Here is a 5,951-nt window from a genome sequence, read left to right on the forward strand (position 1 = left end):
CGAAGTTTAGCGTTTGCAGCCATCTTGAATTTAGTCACGATAAGTCGAGCAACGAGTAAGAATGAACAGGTATGATAAGGGATCAGATTCCAAAAATAATTCAGTGGAAATGCATGGATTCCAGTTTCTTCCAGTAGCAGCAACTGGAATCCATGCATTTCCACTGAATTATTTTTGGAATCTGATCCAAGTCCAGTTTTATTTTGTAAGTCGCTTTGGACAAAAGCGTCTGCTAAATTCCATAACTATAACCATATATATATATATATATATATAGAGAGAGAGAGAAGGCGGTTTGGGTGGGAATAAATGAGAGGGTTGAAAGCTGGGTCACTCAGACAGATTGATAGAAGTAGACAGACAGAGAGAAAGAGGGGGGAGAAAAAAAACTGAAGGCACAGAGCAGTAAGAGCAGAGAAAGAGAGAAAGGGACAAGGAGAGAGTGAGAGAAGCAGTAGGGAAGGGGAGAGAGAAAGAAAGAGAGAAAGGGACAAGGAGAGAGTGAGAGAAGCAGTAGGGAAGGGGAGAGAGAAAGAAAGAGAGAAAGAAAGCCTGACCTTCATACAGCGCTGTGTCACACTGGCAGACAGTAGGCGGGGTTCAGTGTGTGTGTGTGTGTGTGTGTGTGTGTGTGTGTGTGTGTGTGTGTGTGTGTGTGTGTGTGTGTTATATTAGTGAGCCTGAATCAGCAGGGCTGAGGGGTCTGGGCCTCATCAGCACATTCATACCCCAGCAGAGCAGTGCAGTCCAGCACAGGGCAGGGCAGCACAGGGCAGTCCAGCACAGGGCAGGGCAGCTCAGCTCAGCTTGGGGCTCCAGTGACAGGCAGGCACGCAAGGCTAAAATAAACCCCCCGCACCGCCCAGCACCATACCACACCGCCCCGCACCATACCACACCGCACCATACCACACCGCCCCGCACCATACCACGCTGCACCATACCACACCACACCGCATCATACCACACCACACCGCATCATACCACACCGCCCCGCACCATACCACACCGCACCATACCACACCGCCCCGCACCATACCACACCGCCCCGCACCATACCACACCGCACCATACCACCGCCCGCACCATACCACACCGCACCATACCACACCGCCCCGCACCATACCACACCCATACCACACCGCCCCACACCATACCACACCGCACCAGCACCATACCACACCGCCCCGCACCATACCACACTGCACCATACCACACCTCCCCGCACCATACCACAACGCACCATACCACACCGCCCCGCACCATACCACACCGCCCAGCACCAAACCGCACCATACCACACCACCCAGCACCATACCACACCACACCGCACCATACCACACCACCCAGCACCATACCACACCGCCCCGCACCATACCACACTGCACCATACCACACCTCCCCGCACCATACCACAACGCACCATACCACACCGCCCCGCACCATACCACACCACCCAGCACCATACCACACACCGCACCATACCACACCGCCCAGCACCATACCACACCGCCCCGCACCATACCACACTGCACCATACCACACCTCCCCGCACCATACCACACCGCCCAGCACCAAACCGCACCATACCACACCACCCAGCACCATACCACACCACACCGCACCATACCACACCACCCAGCACCATACCACACCGCCCAGCACCGTGCCATCAGAGCGCATCAGCAGCTCGCTCACTTCCTGGGCAGGCCACCGCCACCGGCAGCAGCAACTCAGGGCCCGTGGGACTTATACAAAAAGAAACACATAAACAGACAGACAGACAGTCAGAAAGACAGATTCTCACACACACACACTCGACATAAATATATGAAGAGTTTGGTTCCAAAACGCTATAAATCCATTAAAAAGTCATGTTATTTAAGTGTGTATTTCAAATAATATCAATAAAATTGCAGTTCTGTTGTTTTGATTGAGTAAAGATAAATCATATAACAATATTACATTACATTTCCACTACTTTCCATTACTTGGAAAACAAAATTAAAATAAATGATTTATGAAAATTCATTAAAATGGAGGATATCGCATTTTGGAACTAAACTCTTTATATACACACATACAGGTGCAATATATGGATATCATGGAAAAGTTTTTTCTGTAAGAAATAGTATATTTAGTATAGTTTAGTATAGTATAATAGTATATTTCATATAATCTAGATTCAATATACTGTACATAAAGTGAAATATTTTAGGCCTTTTTTTGTTTTAATCTTGATTTTTCTAATGTTGATGGTTATGGTTTACAGCTAATGGAATTCAAAAAATCCTGAGTCTCAAAATGTTAGAATAAATAATTTATAATACAGAAATGTGGACCTGAGATGAGCTCTAATCAGCAAATTAAGTCAAAACACTGGCAATGGTTTCCTGAGTCTTAAATCTCTCACTATGGGCAGGGCAATGGACTTTTCCATGATATTTATTTTTTCCGATGCACTTGTACATACATGTACATACATACAAACATGCATGCATACATACATACTTATATGCATACATAATAAGCATGTAAGTAAGTGATTCTGCAGTCATTGTCAGCCCTGCTGTGGGCTGCTAAATGTGGTTACATATGAGAGGAAGTTGGGGGCAGGGAGGTGTGTGTGAATGGGCGGGGGTGACAACTCTGTTGTGAAATTAATACAGATTCGTGATTTGAGTGCATGTGTGAGTGTAAGTGTGTGTGAATTTCAATGAATGTGTGAGACAAAATCCTGCTCAGCTGAGAGCTAACACCTCTCGTTCAACCACCTCCCTCTTTCTCTCTCTCTCTCTCTCTTTCTCTCTCTCTCTCTCTCTCTATATATTTATATATATCTCACTCTACCATTTCATACCTCTCTTTATCTGTCTGTTTTACTCTTCTCCAGTGGTTGTGGGTCAATGCACAGGCACATTCTGTCCATCTCTGGGTCAGGAAGGAGTTGCCCTCTCTTGACGCTACTGTGAGGGTCTCTGATGTGATGGGATGCCTTTTGTGTATCAGTGGGCAGCTCCCCAGCGAGGACCTCTTAGCTGCCTCCCTGCCTGCCTGCTTGACTGATTGACTGATTAGACAGCGGGGGTGATGAGAGTGGCTGCATGGGTGCAGGTCTGTCCAGGGGGAAGTGCGTGTGTGGGGGGCTGGGGGGCTTTGATCTGGGTAATGAGCCACTTCCTGAGCCCAGCTGGGAGCCCTGTGAGTTTGGCCACCTGAAACAACACACAACCCCCTCACCCCTATATGGAAGTAAGCTGCACCCCCACCCCCTCCTCCACCCCAACTACCCACCCACCCTCCACCATCTCGTGATTATACTGCTCACCGCACCCCTTTCCACCCACCCACTAGCTGACAGAGAGGCGGTGAAGAGAAGGAGAGAAAAGGGTTAAGGCCCCCTGAGGTGCTTTGGGCTGTCGGCACTCCTGTGCAGCCAAATTATTAGATAGGCAAATCTCACGACCATTCACCCTTTGTCAAGTCCCTAAAACCTGCATTAAAATTCGTAATTCTGATTCTTGAAAATCATGAAAAAATGTACAGTCAACAAGTAACCTATGGGTACAAGGGAAGAGATAACTATCAGATAAAATCTGTAAATTGGGGGAAATGTGCAATGTTTGACAAGTTTACTGCCTGGGTACAATAGACAGCTTGCATGCTACTTACTTAATTCCCAGTATCATTTATTTTGTCTGCTAAGATAAGCAAACAAATGAACAAAATAGCCTACCTCATGTGATGGACATTATAGAACATTAGGCCTACACAGTGCTTCTAATGATCAAGAGGGAGTTATTTGTCACTAATAACTGTACAGCGTCTTTGAATTAAGTTGCATAGGATATTAATCCATTGCCATTGAATAAATGAAAATGTTTACTTCTTGAAAATCAGCTCATGGTCATTGTCACGTGAAACGTGTGCAACGAACAAGGGAAGGGAACATGGACTTGTGCGTCATCTCTTTTTAGATGGTTCCGCAATAGACCTCCACAGTCCCGCCCACAGTCCCAACTTGTCTTCCAGAAGTAAGAATCCAATACAATTTCTCCATTGACAACTGGGGTATAAGCCATAAAATCCTAACCATCAGTGGTAGACTTAAAACCAGCTATGACATGACTAAGTGATTGTCTATGCTCATATAGATGCCAAAAGTTCACGAATCCGACATAGTGTGGACATGGTCAAAGACACACTGGAACTTCACACTGGAGTCTGTAGCACATCAATAACCAACACCAATGGCTCTGAAACACCAGGGACTCCAGGAACTGGAGAGCACTTAGGTGCTAGAGCAAGAGTTTTGTCATTTTTAATCACAGGCATATGGTAGGTATCTCATTCTACCTTGATATCGAGCCTACTGCTCCACTGTTAAAAAAAAATCAGTTATTTAAGAAATATTTTATTTTCAGTAATAACTTTCTATTAGGTATATCTCCAACACCAGTGAAGGATGTATTATCTACCAAATCTCTATTCAAAAATGCCCTCAATGCCTTTGTTGTAGCACTGCAACTGTTTTCAGTCAATGTGATATGAAAGGCAATGCAACATGGACAACTTAATCTACTGCAAAATAAATAAATATAATTTCTTTGGCCCCAAAGCGTTTGCACAACGCAAGGCCATGATAGAGGTAGCTGTATTTTCCAGCGTTGGCCCCTCACATTCATTTGTCTGTGCTGAGTGATATAGTACCCCCAGATTGCTAACTCAGGATGATTACAGAAAAAGATGTTAGGTGTTCTCTTTGTTCTCCTCCTCTCCTCCTGTTTTTCAGAGTATGAGTGTGCGTGCGAGTGAGAATCAACGGATATTTGGCAGTATCTTCCATAAGTGCGTGGGTGCATAATGTCAAATAGTTTGGTTATATTGTATGGGTGCTGTACGTGGGTATATATGTCTGTGCGTCGTTTCATACAAAAGTTTATTTGTGCGTTTATGTTTGTGTGTGTGCAAGTGAGAAATCTGTAAAGACTGTTCTGTAGCTGTGTGTTTTGTCGGAGACTGTATGTGTGTGTGTGTGTGTGTGTGTGTGGTAGCACACAGCGGTCCTTTGATAGGCCGAGGACAGCGGGACAGAGGGTACTTCCTGGGCTGAATGGCGCCCTGACACATGACACCTGGGAGTGAGGGCCCGGGGGCTGGCACACTGCCAAGCCATGGCAGGGCACCTTTGTGAGGCCAGGCGCAGAAATCCATTTAGGTCTGCCCCAGCACAGGTTCCCAGGCATCTCTCCTCTCCACTCTTCTCCTCTCCTCTCTTCCCCTCTTTCCATCTCTCCCTTTCTCCAGATCCACTTCATTACACTCTGTCATACTGTATTCTTTTTTTGGCTGTTTTCTTTTCCTTGGTTGTTACATTTTTTCTTGTCTTTTCGCTTGATATCAGTTTTTCCATTCCTCCTCAGTTGTTTTAGTTTACAGTACTCTCTCACGTCCCCTCTCCTCTCCTTCCTCCTATCGTGTGTGCTTGTTAGTGCATGTGAGTGCATCATTGCTCTCCTTATTAGCCAGTAGTAGTTAGCTGTGGTACTGATGACAGTCTTTCATCATCAAAGGCAGGTCTGTAAGAAAGCCTGCCAGGGTCAGGGTCAACACCCTCTGTACATGGATTATAGATAGACATCCTCTTATATACTAGGGTCATTGCTCTCTTCACTTCTCCCCCCTTCTCTTTTATTTTCTGTTTGTCTCTTCTCCCCCCTTCTCTTCTCTCCTGAGTTCTTCTCTTCTCTTCTCCTTTCCTCTCTTCTCAGTTCTTCTCTTCTCTCCTCACTTCTCTCCTCCTCTCCTCTCCTCTCCTCTCTCCCCTCCCCTGCTCTCTTCTCTCCTCTCCTCGTCTAACCACCCTTAATTTGTCCCCTCTCTGTATCTCTGCCCCCGGATGTCTTTTTCTCCTCTCTTCGAACCTCTCACTCTTCACATTTCCTCCCAGT

The sequence above is a fragment of the Alosa alosa genome, chromosome 2 (genome assembly GCF_017589495.1).
Source record: "Alosa alosa isolate M-15738 ecotype Scorff River chromosome 2, AALO_Geno_1.1, whole genome shotgun sequence".
Classification (NCBI taxonomy): domain Eukaryota; kingdom Metazoa; phylum Chordata; class Actinopteri; order Clupeiformes; family Clupeidae; genus Alosa; species Alosa alosa.